Genomic DNA, 27,333 nt, shown 5'->3' with positions numbered 1-27,333 from the left:
CAAAACGAGACTTCCAGGGGCTGTTGATCTTGGCAGTCGAGCAGGAACCTGTCTCACCAGGGACCATGGAACTCGGTTTATGTTCTTCCAGGAACACAGAGGAGAGTGACTCCATGATCAGCAATTGGCAGTGAAGTCCTGGTCTGAATTTTGGGTCCCGTTAGCCCCTTGGGATCCTTCTTGGTGATTCAGCTTTTCTTAAAGTTAATGTTTCGAAGGATTCTAGTTGAGCAAAATGACATTTAGATTGGAAGTGAATTAATCAGTCCGTCTCCCGGCAGGGTCTAACTTCTGTCTTCATATTGACTCAGAGGAGGAATAAGCCACGACCCCAGCATTCTGACACCATCATAGGATCCTTTTCCCCCAAACATTATTTTCCACCATTGTCACCGCAATTTTAAGGAGTATTTGAACATACAAGGTCGAATCTACGTGATGTAGCATAAGGTGTTATTGAGAAAGTTAAGTGCTTTACATAGGGTCTGCTTTGTGACGCCCACAGAGGAGTTTCTGAGCATTGCCTTGGCATCCTTAGGATGATGCCAAGTGGGAGCCAATGTGCTGTCCCACTGCACTGATGGATGGAGAGAAGGAAGTCAACTTCTCTGCCCCTCCCCACTATAAATGGAAGAGATTCCATCTTGAATTGCTTCTTTCTATCTTTAACTGATTCTTACCACTTAATTTTCTCACCATTATTTCAATAAATAATAATTCTCATTAATCCCATTATACCCTATATATACAGTTAATCTCATACTCTTTTGAAAATTGCTATAAATCATTTCTGGAAGAAACTCAAAATAAATTATTAAATTTTCAAGTATCAGAAGTATTAATGTATATAAAATATGTTCATGCATTAAAAATATGCATTTTAAAAATATGTATTTTATAAATAATAAAGATCATGTGAATGTATTCTAGTACATGAATATATTAAGCACATTAATTTGTTATGAACAAACAATATATTTTCAAATAAGTTTAAACATTATTTAAACACTGGACATGGTTCTTAAGATATTTATGAAGTGGTCATGGAGACAAAGTTATAGAGTTAGGATTATGAAAAAGTTGATAAGCTAAAAACACTACCTGGGAAGGAAGAGGCGTATTTATTTTTTTTTAGAGAAAATTAAAGAGGTATTTACAAATGTCTCTTCTGCTACTACTGCTTTGATTTCTCTGTTAACTCTGAATGCACTAAAGATAAACATTATTGGTGATAATTACTTGCCTTGGGAGATGTTGTGGGTATTTTCTCCTCAGACACAAACAACAGTGTATTCTAGTCAGTCACATAATTTCTAAGACCTCATGCTGATATTTCTCCCAAGTGGTTGGGAATCTGAGGAGGAGACATCCCTCTCTTCAGAAACAAGTTTAGGACACAGGACACTGACTTAAATTAAGCCTCAAGATACCTGAAAAGGAATGACTCCCCTAAGCAGGAAACAGAGGTCAGAAGCCTCTGCATGCTTCTGAAATAGAAAACTCGCTCTGAGGAGTGACTTTTTTTCCTGTACAATAAGGAAGCAGTGGATTGGGTCTTAAGGTACATATTTTCTTCATCCAAAACTGTGTCTCTTGTTGTTATCGTTGTTTCTATGACAACTTCCATCACTCGGTGCTCCCCAAATGCAAATTTTTGAAAGTAAAGATGCTGTACTCTGAAAGGAACAAAAAACCCAAAGCTCCTGCAAGCACTTTGAGGCAAAGATAAATTATTTCCCCCATGATGTTGCTGAATTAACTTTGCATGTTTCAAGATGGTTCAGTAATGAACTGATCCATCTGTGGTTTGGCATGGTATGGAATGGATGGTGTGAGTAGGTTGAGAGAGTTGAGTCATTTGGAAAGGTTTGAATGACATTCAGTGATCCCAGTACTCTGACTTCTTATGGTCCCAGAAGTAACCAAATAGAGCAGTCGTAAGCCAAGTACTATTTCTTTAAGGTAGTGCAGATATATTACAGACAATTGCAAGGCCAACTGTGTAAAATGCTTGATGCTAAGATATTGATTTGATTTTTCCTCTATCAAAATGAAGATAGGCTGCTTCCAGCATAGAGAATAATGGTAAGCATTAGTAAATTCCACTACATCTGATCGGAGATTCCTATTCATCACAATTAGTGCTAGGATAGCATCTTTAAAGTTGGGCCAAATCCACTGTTCAGAAGGATGGGGAGCCCCAGGAACTCATCCAGGGCTTATGGGAGTGTTTATTCAACCATTGTGAAAAGTAATTTGACACAATAGGATTAAAATATGAGTGTTCAGATAACATTTAAGGAAATACAGGTGAAAGATCGAGGAATAAAGATTTGTTTTTATTTTTTGTAGCTCATTACCACTTTGAGAAATAGCATTGAGTTTCTTAATACACATAGAGACTGGATGATCATTTGGACTTTGGTTCTTGCCAGGAAATGTAGGTCAGAAACCCCTGAAGTACAGAGTAGAGCAAAATATCCTACAGCACTTAGATGCTTTGCATGTCATTTTATAGTCTTTGAGATTTAAATTTTTGGACTGAAAAGGGAAGAATTGGGAAATAGAACTGGATATCAACCATTATCAGGAAAGAAATAAAACATAGTCTTTTATAACATAGAGAACAGATCCTCGAGTTGCACCAAAAACAAAGTAAGGAGTACAAAATATTTTGAATTCAGAATTTCTTGGTGACAGAAGTCAGAGCTAGAAGATGAAAGTGTCTAAATACTAAAGTGGATAGCTAAACATTTAGTAAAATGCTTGAATTTCATGATAAAAAGAATGGTTCTGAGAGCAAAAAGTCTTTACTGAATTGCAATTATGAAAACTTCCTTACAAGAGGAGCCAATTTCCTAAGAGAACTTAGAAATTATTTTAAAGCAAATTCATATCTAGCAATGACAAATTATAAAGTGATATTTATGCAAATAAGGAAAATCAGAGATGTTGAAGAACTTGTTTGGTTTTTGGAGACATTTAAACAAGAAATTTATAATATCCTGTCTCCCCAAAAACAGTTAAAAGTAATTTTTGATAATTAGACTTAACACCATATAGTAGTAGCTGGAAGTCATAGTTGGTTATTCACTTGGAAGACATTGCAAGAAAAAAAATATTAATTATCAAAATGAAATACTCACTTGGACCTATTAATAGCTTTTCAGTGAAACAAATCAGTATTTTGAGTTGAAAAATACCAAGGATGAAATTTCTTCAGGCATGTACTAATTTTAGAGGATCATTTAATCAGTTTGATTCCACAGAATTGATCTGAGCCCAGGTATTAAGTTTGATTGACATTCAGTGATCCCAATAATCTGCTGAAAGAGTCAGGTGACTATATCGGCCATAGGATGAATAATTTGGGGAATACAATGATAACACAGCCTCTTTCTCATGTAAGCACCTGGGGTGACGACTTCTCATTAGTCCCAGTCTGTGTCCCTGCCCAGTCTTGGGATAAAAGCTTGAAGTGCTGGCCCACTCTACAGCATTGCTGTGTGAAGATACCAACCCCTTCCTAATCATTCTGTAGCCCACCGCGAGGAATCAAGGACTATAGAAATAATCTTGGGTGGTGGGTAGTGGGTGAAGACAGCTACGTGCCCTTCCTTCCCTGTACCCCTTGCTGTCACTTACATCAAGAGATGACCTCTGATCCATTCAGCCTCTTGAATCTGGTCTGTTCTCAATGGCTTGCTTAACTTGTAGAATGCAACAGAATTGATTTTGGAGGCTAGTCATAGAAAGATGGCAGACTCGCCTCAACCTTGCCTTGGGGAAACCAAGCCATGAGCCATGTCTGATAGTGCTAGTTCAGATACCATAGCATAGCTACCGTGCTTTGCTAGTTTGCTAGTCTAAACTCACCTTACAAAAAGTTTGCCTAGGAAGAGAAGATGGTTTGTCAATTCAGACATCTCAGCTGATTGTCTGATGTGAGTTTCCAACTCCAGCAATTATCTGATGTCAGCTGTAGTATATAACAGACCCCAAGTACAAACTCTGTCAACCCACAAAACTATGACCTATACTAATCAATTATTGCACTGATGGTGGTAGATTGTGCAACAATACGTAACCAAACATTCTGACTTCAAATAGGAAGATTTAGCATTTTATCCTATCCATTTAGAGTTTTAAAAAAAATCTCCAGAAGTATCTTCTTGGCTCTTTTCTTGTTGTTGTTCATCTAATTAGCACCTTGTTAAATTATATGCAGGGGTGTCTTTCCTTCAGGCTACATTTCTTGTGTAGGTGTGTGTTTTCTGCAGGGCTGTCAGCTCAATGATGCTCCAAGCCTCTAAATTCCTTTAAGACTGCAGCACACATTATTTTCTGGTGTGCTTTGATTATATCCCCTTTGCTGTCTGTCCCTGAACTATTTATAGTAAAAATTGATGTAGTGAAGGAAGCCAAAAAGGATCCTGCAAATAATATCAAAGCAGAATATGTATTTATCTCTCTTGTCATATTAGCCATTAACAACACAATCTGTTGATTCTTTCTTAAGATCCATTTCCTCAAAATATACTACTGTTTCTCCTGTGCGAGACTGAAATATTGGCTTGAATTTGCATTTTTCCTGATTACCAGTGAGGTTGAACATTTTCTTTCCACGTGTTTATTGCTTTCAGGTAAATCGCTCATACATATTTTGTACATTATTGATTTTTAGGATTTCTTTATGCTGGTGCCTGAATAAGCTATAAAGATACTCCTTGTCTGGGTCTTGTGTTTTGAATCTGTTTATGATTTATTTTAATGCATAGATGTAGCAGTATTTCCTTTATAATCATACTACTTTGTTTAAGAAAATCTTCTTTACTCTGATGTCCTAAGGATAATTACCTATATATTTTCTAGACATTTTAGATTAGCTTTACTCATTGGAGTGTTTAGTATATTTGGGCTTGACTTTGGTATGTAATATAAGCAAAGGATATATTTTTTCCTATGCATGCTCAATTTTCCCATTAGCATTTAATAAAAAGCCATTGCTTCCTGGTGATTTGTAAGACTTCTCTTTTTTTTTGTATTGTAAACCAGGTCTCTACACACACCTAAGTATGTGTCTGAGCTCAGTATTCTCTTATTTTTTCTCTTTGATTATCTCTGCACTAACACCATGCTCCATTAAAGAATATCTTGAGTTTTTGTTTTTAGTTATCTCTCCAAATTTTTCTTTTGCTAGGGTGGATGTAAGTCTTTGATTTTTTTATTACATTTTGTAATTAATTATTGCACTTGACTTTGGTGCATCAAAAGAAATGGCATACATAATCAAAAGCATTGAGGTGGATGTGAGACTGCCTGATTTTTAACCCCTACACTACCAACACCTAGTGACTTTTAATTCTGCCAATTTTTTGCATTTTGCAGTCTGAGGCTAAGTTAATCAAATCAATCGTGTTTAAGGTTATACTATTGAATGATTTTAAAACCTGTTCAACTCTATCATTTGCTAATTCTCTGCATGGCAGACTTCACAAGCATGAGGCAGCAAGCATTTCAGTTAATGAAAAGAAAGTGTTACGATTCATCTTAATACTTGAAAGAGAATTTTGCAAAATGATATAAGATATTATTATGTTGTGATTTGTCCAGCAGAGAGACTGGGAAATATTATCTTTGGATTGAAATAGAAATACATTAGTTCTACTGTATTGTCACTTAGGTTTCACTACAATTTCTGCTGCTTTACTGTGACATCTTTCTCCTGCCGTGTATGTCTGAACATGCATGTTTGGGCCTAATAGTCTTCACTTTCAAAGGAAAAAAAGTGTCTTCCATGTGGTCATTTTTTCTCAAATCCTGATGATTATTTTTATGATGAGCACAAAATATTTCTGACTTTTTGCCATCAGAGCACAGGGAGGGTTGCAATTCCTAAAACTCTTGTGCTTTACTGAAGTCATAAGACTTGTTATGACCTATGTAAGCAAAAGAGACCTGTGTCTCCTTGGAAGGAGCATTTAATTGTTGATTGGAGGTCCTGCAAAAGATCTTTTTCCCTTGGGTAATATTTTAAATGATGGCTGCCTCATCAGCCGGTATCCTTGCTTGACTGTGAAGCATAGAGCCACCTACTGCCCGTGATGGGAAAAAATGGAATTCTGTTGTCCCAAGTCACAGGTTCGGGGTTAGTTATGACCACGCCTGGCCCAAGCTGACTGTTATAAATAATGATATGTAGAAGGCGTCTGTGGTCAAGAAAATTAATATATGTAGCTTTAGTGTAGTAAGGGCAGACTGACCATAAACTGATAACTGAAGCCTCTAACAATGGTTATTCATTCTACTCCAAGATAAAAATATTTGGAAAGCTGGAGCCTGAAATAAGTTGAGAGGCAAAAATCATAGCCGCTATCCAGGACATGTAGTGCTGGAAGAGGCAACTGCTTTTTATCAAGCGGGGAAAGAGAACACTCAGAAGGCTTTTATTCAATAAAGGAGAATTGAAGGTCAGCCAGCAGGAATCCAGTCAAGGGTGGGATTTTCATCTTTTGTTACAACTTCTGAATGGGTTAAAAAGGCAACTTTTGGATTATTTTAGGCTATGGGTACATGTGTACACACAGGCCTGTGCACCCATGTGTATATTAGCACACATGCATCGTTGGACATATTCTTTCCAAAGGATCATGCTTTTGAGATGAGTTATTTTCATTTAGATCCCAAACTGATTTGGTCATATCTACAGCATATTCCTTTTCAGAGCAAACCAAAATATTCCTTTCTGATTAAATGGATTTCTAAAGAAGCCTCAAACAATTTTTTACATGTTTAATTTATTGGATTTTCTTCTAAAAGACGGTCTGTCTTTGTTCATTGTTGTAAAGAATTCTGTTTATTTTCCATCCAAACTTATGTGATTCCTTCTGGCAACAAATTGATTTCATTCAGTAGTTATTCAGAATTTTTCACATGGGGGACACTGATTCTCAAAGACATTTGCATCATCTTAATAACAAAATCCATATCTAAACAAGTATTTCTGCTACATTGCAAGCCTCAGAGCTACTCATACTGGATATTGCAATTTCCCGTGGTACCCTGGGCAAATGTATGATGTCATCTTCTTCATCTAAAACTTCATAACAATAAGAACAAAGAACAATAGAATATCTTAAATAACACTCAATTTTGACTTTTTATTCTCTGGGGTAAGGTGACATTCAAGAACTTGTTCCCCCCTCAATGTTCATGATCTGTATAATTTCTTCTTCTACAGTGTGTGCAGAACCTCAGGTTGGATTCTAACCAATAGAATTGGAAACAATAAATGGACTCTTCCAATGTAACCAAGGTCCCAAATGGTTGAGTATGTTCCCTTTTGCATTTCTCTACATCATCACTTTACCAGAACTCTGACTTCTCATGACAATTTGAATTACTCTCTAGTGTCATTTTGCTTTGCCCTTAAGAATTTCTTTTAAGTACTACATGGTTGAATCAAGCTAATTAACAAATCCCTCACCTTGCTTACCTATAATTTTTTATGGTTAGACATTTGGAATTTACTAAATAACTTTGATATGTGCACAATACATTATTTGTCAGGTGGGTCAAGTCATATAATAGATCCCTTTGGCTCTTGTTTATCTCTGAGGTCAAAATCTCCTCCTTCATTTTTGAAAAAAAAGTTTAGCTGTGTATAGAACTGTTGAATGGCAGGTTTTTTTTGTTTTTTTTTTTTCCTTTTGGATATGACATAACAGTGACTTCTGGCCTCCATTTTTCCAGTGGGAAATCCATTATCAATTTCATTGTGATTCTCTTGTGTGTGATAAACTGATTTTCTCTTACCGCTTTCAAGATTTAATCTTTATCTCAGGCTTTCAACATTTTGACTGTGATAAGTTTAGGTATGGATAACTTTATGTTTATCCTACTTACAGTTTGTTAAGCATCTTGGCTGTATAAATTTATAATTTTTCCACTCAATTTGAAAAGTTTTTGGTTATTATTTCTTTGCATATTTTTTCTGCCACTTAATCTCCTGATAAGTGGACTTGATGATCACCCACCTATCTCTGAGGCTGTTTCCCCTTATTCTTTTCTCTCTCTGTTATTCAGATTGAAATTTTTCCTCTTTAAGTTCAGCAATTCTTTCTTCTGCCAGCTCAAATCTACTGTCAAGCTCTTTAAGGGAGTTTTCGATTTCACTTGTTATACTTTTCAATTCCGAAAGTTTCCCTTGCTTCTCTTTTTTAAGTTCTGTTTCTTTTTTGTTTTTCTGTTTGAGGAGACATTGTCATTATATTTTCAATTCTTTGGATTGATTTTCTTCTTTTTTTAACACACAACGGCTGCTGTAAAGTCTTCCTTAGTGGTGTCTACTAACAGTGGCTTCTCAAAGGCAGTTTCTCTTACCTACTTTTTTCCTATATCTGAGTCCAACTTCTCTGCTTTGGTATGGCTCATGATTATCTAAAGTATAAACATTGTAGATAATATATTTTAGCAACTCTGGATATGGGTTGTTCACTCTCCTGGGTTTTGATGTTATTTTAATTCTTCACTTGGTCTTTCCTATATTACTTTAATGATTTATCATAGCTAACTCTGTAATAACTATTTTCCTGCAGGTCATAACCTCTGATGTTCATGCTCACATTAAAATAAATAAGTATATTTGATGTTATAAAAGTTGCCTTGGCTTCACATCTTGGTCAGCATAAACCATGCTTTGCCCACAGGTTGTGCTTAAGCCTTCTTGGCTAGCTTGGCTGGCTACCTTTTAGCTTTTACTATAAGACAGTTTAAGGCTTAGAGGCTGCTGTTATACTTCAAAAAGTTCAATCTCCATCCCCTCCCCATGTTCATCCAGGGACTAGTAGCTTGGATTTCCCTCTCCGGTCTCTCCTGGAAGGTTTGGACATGCACACAGCATTTTAGACTGACAGGAGTGCTTGTGATTTTATTTTTACGCTCAGCTTCCTTGGAGTTGCCTCTGGGTCAGGGTTGTTTATTTTTCAGTCAATGTTTGAGTCAGACTCTGCACTTAATTCCCTAATGACAGTGAGCTTCTGCCCTTTGTTGATGGATCTGTGCGTGACTTGGTGAATATATTTCAGTCTATGTCACATTATGTTCTAATTGCTCCTGAGTGGGCACAGCCCAGCACTCTAGAGCTCTGCTTCCTGTGAAGTGGGGGTGGCTCTCATTGGCTACCTCTTTCCGTGGTCCTCTCTACTTACCTCTAGGTGCTCTGCCATTTTGTTTGCTGTTATAATGATCATGGAACCATGTACTCTCTACTGCACTCCTCCTTAATTATTCTTTGAACTTGTTTTGACAATCTCCTTATGCATGGATTTTTCCATATTGCTTTCCAAATAAAGCCAGTCCTATCAGGCAGAGCTACAGAGCTTCCCATCTATATATCATGAATAGACACTTCTATGGTGAGTACTTCTTCCTTTGTGACACCTTTCTCTTAAAAGCAGGTGCTAGGTGATCAGTAGCACCTGTTCTTGATTTTCTCCTCCAGTCTTGAAATCCTGCCTTAAGAGCAAGATGGGGCAAGGACAATTAATGTCAAGTATTCTTGGCCTACTCTGCTTGGAGTAGAGTCCCCATCCCATGCAGGCAAAGGGAGTCTGTCCTCAGTCAAGCCTTCTGAACAACCCTCTGCAATGAAGAGCAGAAGGAAATGAGGGAGACTTGATGACAAGGCTGAGCTGCTGGAAGAAGGAGCCCCATATCTTCAGTTGTACTGCACAGGGTAGTCACATAGAGAGAGGGAATAGGTTGTGGCTCAGATGCCATGGATTTTTATTGTACTCACCAAGATTTGGTTTTTCTTGAATAAATCTTACTCCATTTGCAGTACGCCCTCAGTTCAATTTCCAGAGAACTTACAGGAATTTTTAATAATTTCCTCTAGTTAAATGATTGTTTTCTTAGAAAGTCTGCTGGGCTCTGTCATTCTGGAAGTTGATCCCTCTTATTATGGTTTTGTGTTCATAATTTCACGTTTATGCTGCAAACTTCCTATTATTAATCTATGATCCAGTTTTCAGTAAAATATGTAACTAAGTTTTACTAGGCTTTATGAATATAGAGAATTATGTCAAAATAACAAAATGTGGGTTTTAAGTATTATTGTATTAAAGAGGAATTCATCCTATTCAGAAAAGAATCTAAACATTGTAACAAGTTGTAAAAAAAAAAAACTATTATTAAATGAAGCATGTTGGGAAGATGACTGGGAAGTTTTTGGAAATTTATTTTCGGGGTGCGTATTTGTATAATGAAAAAATAAATATATGTTAATTAATGATGAATTAGAACACATAAATAATAAATAGAAATTACAGTGTAATTTTTAGTAAGTAAAAAGGCCACAGTGTAGTCTATCATGGTGAATCAAAATTGGAAAAATTGGTATGGTATTATGATTTCTAATATACTGATGCTAGATCTAATAGAGTGCTGCTTATATTTATGTTCATTTTCATGTTTTGTGCAATTTGATAAGACCCAGAAGCATTGGCATCGTGTGATAAGCACACCTAGCACCCTGATCTTGATTTCTATGTGCCGTGACTCACTGAAGAAATCAGAGATTCTTGGGCAAATGGCTGATTTATGTGTTGGGGCAGGGAAAGTACCAGCTAAGCCTGTAATATTTTTGTGCTTAAAAGTGAAACAGTGCTTAAATGAGAACATGTCAGAAGCCAGCTTGTAGGGGCTTCCTGTGGCAAAATCTAGAACAATGCGAACATCAAAACAATGATGTTAGCAGATTTTTTACCAAATAAAATAAGCAAATATGAGTCTATGCTAATATAAATAAGTTAATGGTGGAAAAGAGAAAGCTCTGTGTATAGTAGCAGACCAACTAGTAAATAAAGCACTAATGATTTATTATAAAATCACCTTCCTGCAAACATCATAGTAATGATTGATTCAGGCAAGAATTATTAATAGATGCTAAAAATACCGGATAAAATTTTAATGAGGTACAGAATATTTGCATAATTTCAAAGTATCTCTTTCAAATTACTTATTAATCACAACAGAAAAAATAGTAACTTTATAGAGAAGAATCCTGGCTGACAACACTTGATGAAGCGATCACCAATAAAGGGGAAAACTGACTTCTATGTCTCCTAAAATCATGCCAGGAGAGGAATACAGCATCAGGTCTACAGGATTCCTGCTAAAAATGCATAACCCAGATTGAGCGTTGAGGAGACACTAGGCAAATATAAGTCGATGACATTTTGCAAAATAATTGGACTGTGCTCTTCAAAAAATCTTGAGGTCTTGAAAAACAACAACATAAAAAGGACCAAAGAGTGTTCCATATTAAAATAGAATAAAGGCATGTAACAATGAAATGTGATTCCAGACTAGACTATGACCAAGGAAAAATTATGATGAAAGAAATTATTAGGAAATATAGCAAAATTTGAATATGTACTGTGGAATAATTAAAAGTATTGTATTAATGTTAGGCATCTTGATTTTGATAAAAATGTTATAAGGAAAGCCTAAAAAATCCAAATGCTTATGAAATAATCATCAATTTTGTGGAAAGCTGGACTGTGAAGTCTACAAGTTATATCCAAATAATTGGGAAATGTGAATATGCACATGTGCGCATATGCATATGCCTTTGGAAATTCCTAAGAAAAGTCATTAGAAAAACACATAGTATTTGACCCAGAACCACCATCATTTTAAATTTACCTGTTCTAAAATAAATGACAATGGATAAAAATCTACTTGCACAACTTTTAAACTACAGGTTAATTTTAATCATTTGTTCTAAGTAGAAACAACTTAAAAATCCCCATGATGAAAAAATGGTTAAGGAAACTATACTTAATCAAGTTGATGTAATACTGTGTATCCGCTAGATATCATCATAAAATATATGGTAATGGCAAAAATACTTACGTTAAAAATTACCATATGAAAGTATTGCGGAGAACTGTGTAAAATGAGTCTGTAAGCTTAGAATGGCAAGAAATTTCAAAATAGTTTAAGTTGTGATGGAATTTGAAACAACTCCCTTTACTCCTATGTAAGTGTTCTTTAATAAAATGGGAATACAAAAGAAAAAGAGGAGATCAGTCTTACAGTCCAGCAAAATTGCACTGCAAATGTTCTGAGCCTGTAGTCATTGGATTCAAGTGAATTCATTTTTATGGGCATTAAATGAAATGGAAACCATGATGGTTGTAGCGTTCAACCAATTTGGATCGAGGATGGATTACCCGTTTGTTAAGGAAATTTAACTTAAATCCTTCGCTTACCACATTCTCACTCACTGATCCCACAGTGAGTCTGTGAAAACATGACTGTCATTTCTTTTCTTTTGGAGATGGAGACAGGTAGAGAGAAAAGCACTTTCCAAGTGCCTGACACTTTGGTATAATCATGCTCAGTTGGATGCATTTGTGATGGATACATTATGTATTGAAGGAGGCGAAAATATGGCCAAGGAATTTTAAAAACAACTGCAACAAGCAACAAACCTCACCTTCAAACCACTGGTATCATAGTCATGAGCACAAAAAAAGATAAATAAAAGGAAAATTCAGTTTCTGAATTTATTATAATCTGAAAATATCAGAGATAGGACAAGTATCCTAAAAAAATGTGAAAAAAAGAATGATAACAATTTTGTAATCAAAATAATTAATATTAAATAAATATTTGGCTAAAGATAACTTCAGTATTATGGTTTAGATATGAAGTGTCCTCCAAAAACTAAAGTATCAGATAATGCAAGAATTTTCAGACATGAAATGATTAGATTGGATGGTATAACCTGATCAATGGATTAATCCACTTGAATGGATCAACTGGGTGGTTACTGTAGGCAGATAGGGTGTGGCTGGAGGAGGAATTAACTGGGGATGTGTATTTGGGCATTATATTTTGTCCCTGGTGAACAGACTCTGTCTGCTTCCTGGTGGCCATGTCCTGAGCTGCTTTCCTTCCACACACCCTTCTGCCATGATGCTCTGCCTCACCCTGGGCCCAGAGGTTCATGGGCTGAACCTCTGAAACCATGAGCTAAGTTGCTCTTGTTGGGCCTTTTGGCCTCAGTGATGAAAAAGTCAACAGAAACACTCAGATTCATTCTTCTAAATTTATTTTCAGATCTAAATGATTATGAATCAAATCAGCATCCTAAACACAGGATTCAAAAGTACTGCAAAAGCAACAGGAGCCAGTATAAAAGCCAACCAGTTTCATTTCTTAAATCTGGATTTGTTTATTTGTCAGCTTTAACAACAAGCAGTGAAGAATTTCACTGAGTTGTTACAGGAGGGGCCCATCAGGAGTTTCAACAGCTGGGAAGGGAGTTTGTGGTAAGCTTCTGGTTCCAGTTTGAAAGCTAGCTCTCTGAACAGGGAGGATGCGTCCAGAGGTCTGTTCATGATGGATTAAGACAAATCCTACTTGTCTTTGTTCAGGAAAGAGTCTTCGGTTAGGTTCAAGCTAGTCTAGAACATGGGATGGATGTGTATTGTAGGAAAGAAACAAACTTTCCTCTCAGCACCAAACACCTCTGTGGTTAGACAGGAGGGCTTTCCCACACTGGCACTAGTTGAGTGTCCTGTACTTCAATTAAATTATGACACAACTGGCATTTGTCAGATCCCACAGGTTAGAGGCTCAGTCCCACAGGACTGTCCCAACTTACCCTTCAGATGCCAACTTCAAGTCTGGGCCTCCAGAATTTCTGACTGGCAGTACCTTGGGGCTTCTCAAGACCCACTTCTGGGGTTCAGTCATTTGCTAGAATGATCACAGATCTCAGGAAGCATTTTATTTACTATTGCCAATTTATCACAAGGGATATTTGAAAGGATCACAAGAATCAACCAGAGGGGGAGAGGCTCCTGGGTAGGAAGAATTCTGAGAATGGGAGCTTCTGTCCTGAATTGGGGGGCGGGTCACAGTCCTAGCACCAGGTGCATTTAGGAACCTACAAGGTCTCTCACCCCACCCTCCCTTCTGGATTTTTATGGAGGCTTCATTATGCTGGCGTGATTGATTAAATCATCGGCTTGGCAATCAGTTCAACCGTTAGTCCCTTTTCCCTGGGGAGTGGGAGATAGACATTGAAAATTACAGTCCTCTAGTTCCATGGGTGGTTTCCCAGGCAACAAACCCCCATCCCAGGGCTGCCCAGGAGCCCCCATCCCTGTTATCTCATTACCATACAGAAAGACACCTCACTTCAGAGATTCCAAGGGAACGAGTTACCACGCATGGGGGGGCAGACACCAAATCTATCTATTATTTCACAGGGGGTCACTGAGAGTTGAAGATTCTTTAACAATGCTATCTGATTAGAATGATTTTAGTGAAAGTGTTTTCATTTAATATCTCTTAGGCAAGGGCTATTGTAAAGGGAAAAAAAATTTCCTTTTATATAGTTATGGAGAAAGATATCTAGTAGATTGATCTTGAAGAAGTAATGTCATGTAATATTGTCAAAAGTGTTTATTCCCAACAAAATTAAGTTGGAGAGAGTCTATTTGAAAAGCAATTCAATACATGAGTTACATAAACAAGGACTAAAGGAAGCAATTTCAACGGGGAGTAATAGCCCACACTTGATATAAATCAGTCATCACAAATTGATGCGTCTACAAATTAGGTGTCATACACTCATCATCTAAATAAACATATATACATAAGTATACACATATATAAGTATATTCACATAAACATGCATGTAAAATGTATCAAACAAATACATCTACATAGTCAGCCTCTTTGTAAAGTATTTAAGTAAAAATGAATGAAAAACCTAGGCAGCCCCCTTCCCTATTCAATAACTCACTTGGCACTGGTACCTTTAAATTCTACACATCCTATTGATCTCTTCTGTTGCTGTTACCTTGCTTTACTTCACAGTTTTGTCATGTAGGCATAGATGTTCAAATTATTCTTAGTTCGTTTTCTGTTCTGTTAACAAAATCCCTGAGACTGGGTAATTTACAAAGAAAAAAAGTTTATTATGACTCATAGTTCTGGACGTTGGCAAGACCAAGAAGATGGTGCCAGCATCCACTTGGTTTCTGGGGTGACTTCACAGTGCTTTAACTGATGGTGGAGACTGGAAAGGCAAGTGGGTACATGCAGAAGAAGCAACAGGATGAGTGATGGACAGCTGCTCTTTACAACATCCCTTTCTTATAACCAATCCTGACCCATGGGAACAAGAACTCACTTGTGAGAAAGGCATTAATGCAAACAGGAAGGCCCGTCACCTCCCACAGGGTCCCACCTCCTAACACCTGAACTGAGGACCAAGCCTCAGCTCCAGTGGGACAGACTATATTCCAATCATAGCAATTTGTATTTTATTTAATATATATTTATATTCAAGTTTACATTTAATATGACATTCAGTTGTGTGCTTTTGAAATTCATAAAGGTAAATCATAATGCATACTCTTTTATGACTTGCCTGTAGGACTAAATTTTTGTTTTGTTTTGCAAAACTGTATTCATTTTTGCTCTTGAGCAGTGCTTGTATTTATTTTTCTAATCCTCTGATGATTGAATTGTATCCTGTTTTTTGTTATTTTGGCATCGCTCTTCTGAACAGTTTTCTTAGCATGTCTCTGGATGCTGATGTGGAAGAGAGTCTTAGAAATTGTTAAGTATCTATAATAGAGGATCAAAAGTTGGTATTATTTGAAAACTTTACAAATGGAACAATTTAATATTCTTAAAAACAAGTGTTTTTCAAGGTCAAGTGACTATGAAGTGATCAAAAATATCAAACATCTCTGTGGTGGGTGGAATGGTACCTGCCTTAAAAAAATGTGAGCAATTTTAGTGCCAGAAACCATAAATTTGGCCTTTTTTGGGAAAAGGATTATTATAGATTAATTAAGCTGGGATCTTGTTATGAGATAATCCTGGATTATCTGGGTGGGGCCTAAATCCAGTTACAAGGGTCCTTGTAAGAAACACTCAAAGGAGAGACTCAAGAATTAGGAGAGGGCAGTGTAACTAACAGAAAGCATGTTGGGATAATGCAGCCCCTAGCCAAGGAGTGCCTGAGCTTCCATAAGCTGGAAGAGGCAAGCAAAATTTCCTCCTGGAGGTTTTAGAGTACACACAGACCTGCCAACACCTTCATTTCAGACTTCTGGCCTCCAGAACTGTGAGATAACACATTCCTGCTATCTGAAGTCAATCAGTCTGTGGTCTTTTGTTATAGCAGCAAAAGAAAACTTATATACCTTCCATGACAGCCATAGGTGAAGGAAGGGGATGAGGAAAGACCGTTTCAAAATTATACAAGATTTTAAAAAATACTATAATTAACACAATTTAAATGTACAAATGAATGGGATTCATTGTGATATCTCATGCACACACAGATCATGCATTTATCATTTCCATCTGCTAATTTTCTACCCTCTTTCTGTCCTCGTTCTTCCCCTCAAAATCCCCAATAATAATTATTCTACTCTCAATTTATCTAAATTTTTCATTTTGATTTTCACATATGTCATGGGGTACAACTTAAGAACATACCGATCACCACCGAGAAGTTCAAATTTGAGAGTCCTTCCTTAGCTGACTGGCTATTGGGAGAACAGCCCCAATCATAGGGTTGCAGGGGTTTTTATACCATAACTCAGTACATCAATCATAAGTGTCTGTTGCTTTGATTCAAAGCTACAAACTAACATCATGAGATCTGAAATCAACAGAGGGGGAAGTGGGTCCAAATGACCATACTTAAGTATAAATTAAAGAATGGTTACTAACATCTAGACAATCGCTGTTAATATCACTGTTGATGTGGTACATTGTTTAGGAAAAACAGGAATCGAAAAGAGAATAATTTTTCATTATACAAGAATTGCCATTTTGTATTGCCAAACATGTCATGCTAAGCAACTAATGATGGGTACAGAGGCAGGGTGTTCCCACGGGAGAAGTATTTCCTATCTCATGTGGAGTCTCAGGGTAAAATGGAATCTGTTTAGTCATTGCCTATATAGCCTGGCCTATAACATTTCCATGGAGTCAAATATGTCAACCTCTGTCACACATATAAGAGAAAATGTTCTATGAGTCTTTCTGTGTCTGCCTCATTTGCCTTATTTCTCTTTGACATGTTGTTCTCCGGTACATTTTCCTGCAAATGACAGGATTTTATTCTTCTTTATGACTGAATAATATTCCATTATGTAATATACACCATAGTTTTCATCTGTTGACTGGCATTGAGGGATCTGGAGTACACACAGCCCCGTGTCTTGGCTATGGTGAAGATGGCCTGAAAAATGTGGGTGTGCGGGGGTCTCTCTTATATGCTGACTTCATTTCCTTCAGTCGTATACCAAGAAGTGGGATAACTGGATCATATGGTAGTTCTACCTTTAGTTTTTTTCAAAGCATCTCCATTCAGTATTCATCAGAGGTCTATTGACGTTTCCACCAGCACATCTTCACTCGCATGTGTTATTTATTTACTTATTTATTTATTCATTTATTTTTCTTAATAGTCATTCTAACTGTGGTGGGATGGAATCTCATTGTGATTTTTGATTTGCAAATCCCTGGTGCCTAAATATACTGAGCACTTTTTCATATGTTTATTGAAATTTGTAATTTTTTTTTCTTTTGAGAGGTATCAGTTCAGATCTTTCTTAAAACAATTTATTACTTGTTTTTCTGATGTTAAGTTTTTTGAGTTCCTTAATTCTCTGTCAGATGAATAACTGACAAAGATTTTCTCCCATGGTATAGGTTGTACCTTCAGTCTATTGAATGTTTCCTTTGCTGTCCGGAAGCTCTTCAGTTTGGTGCATACCCATTTGTTGACTCCTGCATTTGCTTCCTGAGCTACTAGAGTCCTGTCCAGGAAATTGTTGCCTGTGCCAATATCTTGAAGTGTTCACCTATGTTTTCTTCTTGAAGTCCCAAGGTTCCGGGTTTTACATGAAGATCTCTGACATATTTCGAGTTGATTTTTGTACAGGATGAGAGATGTGGGTCTAGTCTCGATATTCTACATGGGAATATCCAGTTTTCCCAGAACCATTTCATGAAGTGGCTATCCTTTACCTAGGATATGATTTTGACCACTTTGTGGAGAATTGGTGGGCTGCAGATACTTGGATTTATTTCTGGGTCCTCTAACCTGTTCTGTTGCTTTGTGGGTCTGCTTTTATGTGAATACCCTGCTGCTTTTGTTACTATGGCTGTTTTCAAATCAGGTATTCTGGTACCTCCATTATTGCTTTATTTATTTATTTATTTATTTATTTATTTATTTATTTATTGGGTTCATTATACACAAATGGGGTACAACTTTTCATTTCTCTGGTTGGACACAATGTAGAGTCACATCGTTGGTGTAATCATACATGTGCAAAGAGTAATGATTTTTTTCTCATTCCATTTCTTTCCTTACCCCCAACTCCCCACCCCTTAGTTCCCTCTACACAATCCATCACTGCTTTTTGTTCAGACAGGATTTCTTTGGCTCTTGGGGGAATATCTGCTTCCATATAGATTTTTAGGATTGTTTTTTCTAGTTCTGTAAAGAATGTCATTGTTACTTTGAAGGAGATTCCATTGACTCTGTAGATGGCTTTGGGAAATATGGTCATTTTAATGCTATTTTTCCCCCAATGCATGAACCTGGGAGGTCTTTCCACCTTCTAGTGCAGTTTCCATTTTCTTCAGTGTTTTGTAATTTTCATTATAGAGATATTTCACAGAGGTGGTTAGGTTTATTCCTAGGTATTTTATTTTTGTGTGGCTCTTGTACATGGGATTCATTTTCTGGTTTCTTTCTTGATGAATTCATTATTGGCAGATAGAAAAATGACTGTTTTTGTATGCTGATTTTGTATCCCACTACTTTGTTGAATTTGTCTCAGTTATAAAAATCTTTTGATGGAGTGTGTAGGATTTTCTATGTATAGAATCATATCATCTACACACAAGGGTAATTTGACTTCCTCCTTTCCTATTTGTATGCCTTTTATTTCTTTCTCTTGCCTGATTGCTCTCGCTAGAATTTCCAGTGCTGTATTCAATAAGAATAGTAAGAATAGACACTGTTGTCTTGTTCCTAACTTTAGAAAAAAAACGAATTTACTGGATATCTTATATTGAGGCTTTATTATATTGAGGTATGATCTTCCTATACCTTATTTATTCAGGGTTTTTATCATGAAAGGATGTTGAATTTATTCAAATTTTTTTCTGCATTCATTGAGATGATTATGTAATTTTTATCCTTGACTCTATTTATGTGCTATATTACATTGACTGATTCACATATGTGGAATCATCCTTACAACTCTAGAATGAAACTGAATTGATCATGTTGTATAATCTTTGTAACGTGCTTTTGAATTTGATTTGCAAGTGTTTTGTTGAAGATTTTTGAATGTAGGTACATCAAGGACATTAATCTGTTGTTTTCTTTTTGTGTTACAGTGTCCATGTCATGTTTTAGTAGCAGGATTTTGTAAAACAAGTTTGGAGGAGTTCCTTCCCTTTCTATTTTATAGAAAATTTAAGTATCATTGGTGTTAGTTCTTTAAGAGTTTGGTAAAATTCAACAGTGAAGCCATCCAGTTCTAGACTTTGTTGGGGGACTTCTTATTCTTCAAACTCATTACTAGTTATTGGTATATTTAGGTTTTTAATTACATTCTTGGTTCAATTTTGGCAGATAATATGTATCTAGAAATTTTTCAATTTCTTCTATATTTTCCAATTGATTGACATATAGTTTCTCAAACTATTCCCTAACAATCCTATGAATTTCTGTGGTATAATTTATACTGCCTTTATTTCTTCTTTTTCATATCTAATTTTATTTATTTGGGTATTCTTTATTTCTTTTGGTTAATTTAGCTAAGGGTTTGTCAACTTTATTTACCATTTCAAAGAACCCACATCATGTTTCATGGATCCTGTTTGATCTTTTAGTTCTTACTTCATTTACTTCTGCTGTGATCTTCATTACTTCTTTTCTTGTACTAATTTTGGTTTTGGATTATCCTTGTTTTTCTAAAAACATTGACATGCATCATTAGGTTTCCCTTTTTTTCCTTTTTTTGAGACCTTTCTATTTCTGTAAGCTTCCCACTTAGTACTGATTTTGCTTTATCCCAAGGGTTTTGGTGTCTTGTGTTTCTATTTTCCTTTGATGCAAGGAATTCTTAAATTTCACCTCTGACTTCTTTAATGACACACTCTCACTCAGATGTGTTTTGTTCAATCTCCATGTGTTTGTATAGTTTTAATAGTTTCTCTTGCTCTTGATATCTAGTTTATTTCCATTTTGATTAGAGAAGTTGCAGGTTATTATTTCAATTGTATTGAATTTGTTAAGACTTGCTTATGACCTAATATGTGGTATGTATTAGAAAATATTATGTACACTGATGAAAATAAATGTATTTTGTAGCTGTTGGATGCAATATTCTATAAATGTTACGTTCATTTGATTGATAATGTAATTTTACTCTGAAGTTTCTTTGACTTTTTTTTTGGTCTGGATGATCTCTCTATTGGTAAGAATGGAGGTATTGCAGTCACACACTTTATTGTATTGGTGACTAATTCCATTATGTTCAGTAATGCTAGTTGTATAAAATTGGGAGCTACAACATTTAGTACATATATATTTCTAATTGGTATATCTTCTTGATGAATCATTACTTTCATCATGACATACTGATTTTTCTTGGGCTCTTCTAACTGATGTTGCCATAGTCTATTTTGTCAATATAAGTATAGATACTTCTGCTGGAGAGTGGTGGCTCTATCAGGTTGAAGGGATTTACACAGGCACTGTTGATACTGGCTATCCTATTTGAAAGCAGTTCTGATGCTGGTTGTTCCATTAACATAGTGAAGGGCTTGAATTCTTTTCTTCTGATTGCAGATGGGTGCAGATCTGGATGCATGAAAGGAAGGGGCAGGAGCTGGAATCACAGCTCCCCTTCTGTGGAACTCGCCTTCACTTAATTGACAAGGTGTAGCACAATCAACGTAACTGAGTCATGCAGATGCAGTTACAGTAACTGTTGTATGTTCCCTCTCTGCTGCTACTGTGGGGGTGTCTATCTAGAGTTGGACCTCAGATTTCCCTTCGTCGTAACTGCCTGGGATCAGGTCAGCAGCTGGAACTTGTGACTTCTCTCTTCTTTAAGTGGAAGTGTTGCTCAGAGTTTGACTGGAGCAGGGCCCTTTTCATCTCAGTCTAACTCAGTGACAGCTCCCTTCTGATGGACATCGACTTATTCTACAGCGCTGAAGAAAAGAGAGAAAAAGAGGAAAAAGTTAAAAGAGAAAATAAAATTTAAAAATATAAAATAAAATACAAATATTTTAAAAGACAAAATTTTCTGGGACAAATGGAGAGGACTCTGGTTTCCCCGCCAAACAAGCAATGGTGGAATGAGAGCCATGAGGGGCACATACTTTCTCCAGAACTTTCAGGTGGTGCAACCAGGTGCCTGGCAGAAGCTGATGCCCAGACAAATCCCTGCCATCTAAGGAGTAGGAAAGGAAGGTCCTGCCAGGTATGTATTCTCTCCAGGGCTCCTTAGGCTATGTACCTGGGGATGGGGCAAAAACCAAAGGCAGGTTGAGTTCCCAGATGCCTCCATGAGGTGGTGACAATGAAACCACCAACTTGTTTGCTAGGGGGCTGTGTAAGTCGACTTTTTCTCTACTGTGACGAAATGACCCAACCAGCACAACTGTAGAGGAGGGGGAGTTTATTGGAGGGCTCACGGTTTCAGAGGTCTCAATCCATAGACATCCAGCTCCATTCTCTGTCTTGAGGTGAGGCAGAACATCATGGCAGAGGGAAACAGCTCTCATGATGATCAGAGAGCAGAGAAAGGTTGCACTCTCCAGGTACAAAATACGTACCCCCATAGCCATGCCCCATTCCCCTCCCAGCCTTACCCTACCACTTCAGTTGCCGTTAATCCTTATCAGGGGATTAATTCACTGATTGGGTCAAGATTCTCACAACCCAATCATTTTCACTCCTCTGAACCTTCTTGCATTGTCTCACACGTGAACTTTTGGAGGTCACCTCACATCCACATCATCAGAGGGACTATGGGAACTCTCTCACTGTCAAATCCAGTCTCTTTAGCCCTGGACCCAATGTATAACCATACGAGACTGGTCCTGCCCTGTGTCTCAGAGGACAGACCAGCCAGATGCAGCAATTTCGGAGGGCAGTGTCTTCTGTTCCTCTCTGTGTCACAGTGTTCTCCTCTGCATAGAACTTCGGGAGATTTGTGTCAGCATCTGTTCCCTGAGACAAAACTCTCTGGTGAGGCCATCTCTCACCCAGCCAATGCTGTAGAGTGTCCCTGGGGTCCCAGAGATATGAATATTCTGGGAGTTTTGATGCCTTAAGGAGGACAGTTTCAGACAATAGGACCCTTTTCAAATTGACTCCTGGTTGTAGCATTCTGAGAGTATGCTGGGAGATGCACAGAAATCCTTCTTTATAACTAGCCTGCCATGGGACTCCAGCCCCCTCATTTATTTAAGCTGTAGTTGTACAGGGTGTAGGGTTTTGCATCAAGCTCTGATAGTGTCTTCCACTTTTGACTTCTGGGAGGGAGGGTCCCCTTCCCTTGGCAGAGGTGCTGGGGACCCTGCATTTTTGCTATATTGTTATCCCTGGTCTCTGAATTTCACCAGGGTTCCATCTCTCTGCTTTTGAACCCCAGTACTCCTCCGCCTTCACTTGCCTCCTGCCACTACACACCCGTTGCTTTGGTTCTATCCTTGCAGGAACAGATGGGTGCCTCTCCCACAAGGTGTTTTTAATTGAAAGTGTTTTAAGAATTATTTGAATTAGAACTCTGGTCCTTCTAAACCTGAGATCACATACTGAAACCTCACAGGGCTAAGGCAGACCACTCAACAGAGCGAGGAAGGGTGGATGCAGGGTGAGTGGTAGTGTGGGGAAATAGCGCTTCATCTGGGGCAACCATGGCCAAGGGGAGGGGGCCAGATCTTCTGATTATTTAGATAGGCTAGAAATCTAGCTCTATGTGCAATTTCCTGATTTTCACTTACGCACTCAAAACCAATATATCCTCTGGGTTTGAAGACCTTAATATTGGATTTGGTCCTATAATCTATTTTCATGTGATAATTTTTCCCCCTGAAATGTTATTAATTCTGTGAAGTAACATACCATTGGTAAGGTCCTAGAATCTAGGGAACAGGGCTAACAGGCATTTTTACAATCTCAAATAACTAAATATTTAGTATTCTTAGTGGGTAGAGAAAAAATAATGCAATATTTATGAAATCAAGTTTTGGCATTACATAAGAATAAAAGTATCCAAAGGGGTAGACAGGAAAAGGAAACTAGGGTGTGGGCTCTGAAAACTACAGTAATTATTCAATGCTTTTATGCAGATTTTTGATCTTTGAAAAAAAAAATGATTAAATAGCAAATAAGATTCCATAAATCTGTGTCCCAGATTGGCTTAATTTCCTCCCTGTTAAAGGTTGCCATTCATTAGTAGACTCTTGGAGCTGAACAGTTTAGCATAATAAAGACTCAGGAAAAGGAAACTGGAAACAGATTAAAATAACTTTATATAGGACTTAGGAAGTTGAAAACCAGGGTCTCGGGTAGAGAGCTAATATTATCTTCATTCCCCCACCTAGAGGAAAAAAAAAAACAAACCACCGATATCTAGAAAGGAGCAATTTGCGATTTAAGGTGTAGCCAATGATCTGAGAGATAGCAACACATCAGGTGAATAACAAATTCATCCGCTGCAAGCTTTCTTAGCATCTCTATTTAGTGCTTGAATGCATCTTTCTATTTTATTCTCCTATCTCCTACTCCCCCAAAGTATTGAGTACTACACAATATCTAAAGTTATCATTTCTAAGGCTAACGACATCTAATTCTTATCAGACATTGTAGCTTTACCTGCATAGACCTAACTCTAAGAAAAGCTGTACTTCCACATCTCATTTTTTGGCCATATCACAGTGCAAATGTAAATTGCAAATCTCTCTGCCTCTTTGATTGTGTGCTGGGTCCCCTGCAGTTACAGAAATAATACTCTGTTATCATCAGAAGGTCAGAGTCCTCTCACCCATGTGCCCATGGAAAGCAGCTTCCCACATTCCAAATTGGATCCTTTACTTTAAAAAGCAATGTCCTCTTTGCCTTCAGGTGCTCCTCTGATACTCACATATTTCAAAGCAATCTTCATTATCCAGAAAAGAAAAATTATGACTGTTTCTGCTTCTTAGAAACCCTAAAGACTTACAAGAACCTAGTCTATGTCAAGTTCTCTGACTTTTCCCCCATTAGGTAACAGATTTATTCAGTAAAACTATATAGGATTATCTCTCAGAGATTTTTTTTTTTTCCAAGGAAGATAGTATCAGAATTCCAGGACCCCTTTCTGAGGGGTCTTCTGTCTCCCGGGCTCACTGCTCACCATGGTTAATTTTATGCATCACCTTGGCTAGGCCATGGTAAACATGTGATAGAACACCAGTTCAGGTGTTCCTCTAAAGTTATTTTGCCCCTATTTATTTCAGTAATTTTGAGGAGAGCAGTAATTCCCTTTCATATGTGAATAGGCCTTATTCAATCCCTCAAAGACCCTTAAGAGGAAATTCTATCAACTGACTTCCTTCAGATTTGACTTAATCTGGAACACCAACTTCACTGTGGTCCCCAGCACGCCAACCTGCTCTGCAGATTTCAAGCTTGCTAGCCTGTGCAATTGCATGGCCCAATTTCATTAGATGAATCTCTCCATATTTCTATCTACAGATCTCTGTTTATCTAGATCTATGTCTCCATAAGTCTAAATAGATCACTAGACATTGGTATAGATACAGATACAGATGTGACATCTTTCTGTTCTACTTTTCTGGAGAACTCTGTTACATTGCCCTCTCTGATTCTTTCAGCATTTTTTAAGAGACCTCAACATATGTTGACTGAGATGGACTTAACATTACCCTCAGTTTGACTGAACTTTACACAGTTTTCTTCAAGACTCCATTGAGTCCTTGACCTCCATTTTCTTATATTATTGACTTTATAGAATGTATACATCTTTCTTTGCCCCTTTGAGATGGCCTCTTGCCATTTTTACGACCCATCACCTTGAATGCACATCAAGGAAAACAGCCCTCTCTTGCAGTTCCTATGGGAGGGTAGGACCCTAACTTTGGTGGGTGCCTTACTATTAGGTGAAACTACCTTCTGTCACAAAGATAGGAAAAAGTCTGCTTTTCAGGTAAAGCCAATCAGCAAACACCTATGCATGCTCTCTCACTCGAGCATTTAAAACATTCTTCCCCTCTTGGTTTCAGTGAAGTTTTGCTCAGACTGTCCTTCTGACATTCTTGCCCTGTGCAGTCGCCTTGCAAACAGCCTTCCCGGGCTCTTCAGCTTAGCCCGGGGCAATCCAGCCTCCTCTTTTCTTGAGTTTGATATTGAAGTTGCTAAGAGTTGGCCAGAATCCTCAAACAATGAGGTTTCTGTGATATATTTAGATGTCTTTAATTATTCAGAAATGGTGTACCTGCCTGAAACTGAAGGTGAACTTTCTTATTAAAAAGAAAATGTAAAAGTTCCCTGTACAGGGAAGAAGTAAATAGCAAAAACCCAGGAGTTTAAAAACAGTTTATAGTAAAACAACAGACCTAGAGAAAATTGAGTCACCCTGTGTGTTAAACATCAGGCGTCTCTCTTGGCTTTACCTTCCTCATTTTACCCTGGTTATTATTAAATCCGTTTCCCCATAACCCAACTTTCTTCTTTTCACGGGTCGGAACTTCTCAAGCTCTTCTGGTGAACAAGGATTAAAACCAAACTTTTTAGCCCAACAGTTCTTCTTAATTCTTCCCCACCTCCCTGAATTATATAATTTTCGGAAGTAAGATTTTTTTTTCCCCCAAGGGGCCAATCGAATTCTCCAGAGATGAAAATGTAACTCTTTTGTCTTGTTGAGTCAAAGTGCTAGAAGTTGAACATTTATGAATTTCCTACTAGAACACTCTTTCTATTTTCCGGTAATGAGATGTAAATCATACTTCAAGTGGCTGCTCCACGCACTGTCCTCTTAATCCTGTCAATCCTATCCAAGAGGCCCATGCCCACTGTCAGGACCACACGCTGGGGGGTCCATTCACTCCTACCTACTTTGAACCTGTAAATGACTAGAAGACGTCCTTTGCTACAGTCATGCACCTCCTTCTACACAGTGAGGGCCCTGCCGGGTAGTCAGGGTCCTCTAGACTCTGTCCACAGGGTCAGGAGCATCAGCTCCACGGTGCCTCCTGCTCGTGGAATTTGTGCTTCCAGAGTGATTTACTCAAGCACTCAATGAAGACCCAGACTAGAGCTGGGTGTTTACTGGTTCAGCAAGTCAGTCCCACACTTGGGCACAGTCACGGCATCATCTTGGAAGCATCAGACACAGAGGCAGAGAGATCTCTTCCAGCTCTAATGAAGTTAAGGGATTTGAGAAGAGACTCGATTCTCTGGCACCAACCATTTTGTTAAAAGGCTGAACCGTTGCAGCAAAGTTTTCACTGGATATTTGTTTAATTTTGGACATTTTAAGCCTTATGTTTATAAGAAGGTATGACATATCAAGCATCTAATGGTTAGAAATATAGGAGGTTTCATTTAAGAGCAGGATTGCTCAGTGGGAACAGAATTGACTTTTTGCTTGGCTGTTATTACATCAGTTTATGATTAATCAGAGATTACTAATCACGTCTGGCAAGGGCAGGAGAGGTTTCCAAGGAGCAGGAAGTACTCCGTTTGTTCTGAATTTCTAGAAAAAAAAAAAATCAAGACTTGGTGATTATATCAAACCCTAAAAATGTGTTTTGATTATTTAAAACTTTGCTACTGACTTTTCAGCTCTATTTCCCCCTTCTCTCTACTTCATTTATTGGTTTCTATCTTTAAAGACCTTAGTTTTCAAATTCTAACAAAGAATAATTCATCATCATTATGAAGTTTTTCTATTTGTTCTTTGTTTATTTACAATCGCCTACACCCAAAGGGCTTCCAAGAGGCTTTATAATAAAAAACCGTAAATATAATTAGGCTATTAAAACCAGGATTGAAATGATAAGGTACCACTCGGGGAAAGTGGAAATCATATAAGATAATTTAGGCTAAGTTGTTAGTTAAATTTACCTCAGAGATATCTTTCAGTGACTTAGAGGAACATACATAAATGAGATATATTCCATTTCTCTCATTCTTGGGAATAAATATCTTAAGATCAATTTCTTAGGAAGTTTGGGGGC

The sequence above is a fragment of the Sciurus carolinensis genome, chromosome 16 (assembly GCF_902686445.1).
Source record: "Sciurus carolinensis chromosome 16, mSciCar1.2, whole genome shotgun sequence".
In the NCBI taxonomy this organism is placed as follows: Eukaryota; Metazoa; Chordata; class Mammalia; order Rodentia; family Sciuridae; genus Sciurus; species Sciurus carolinensis.
The sequence above is the reverse complement of the archived record's forward strand: the minus strand, read 5'-3'. Positions refer to the sequence as shown.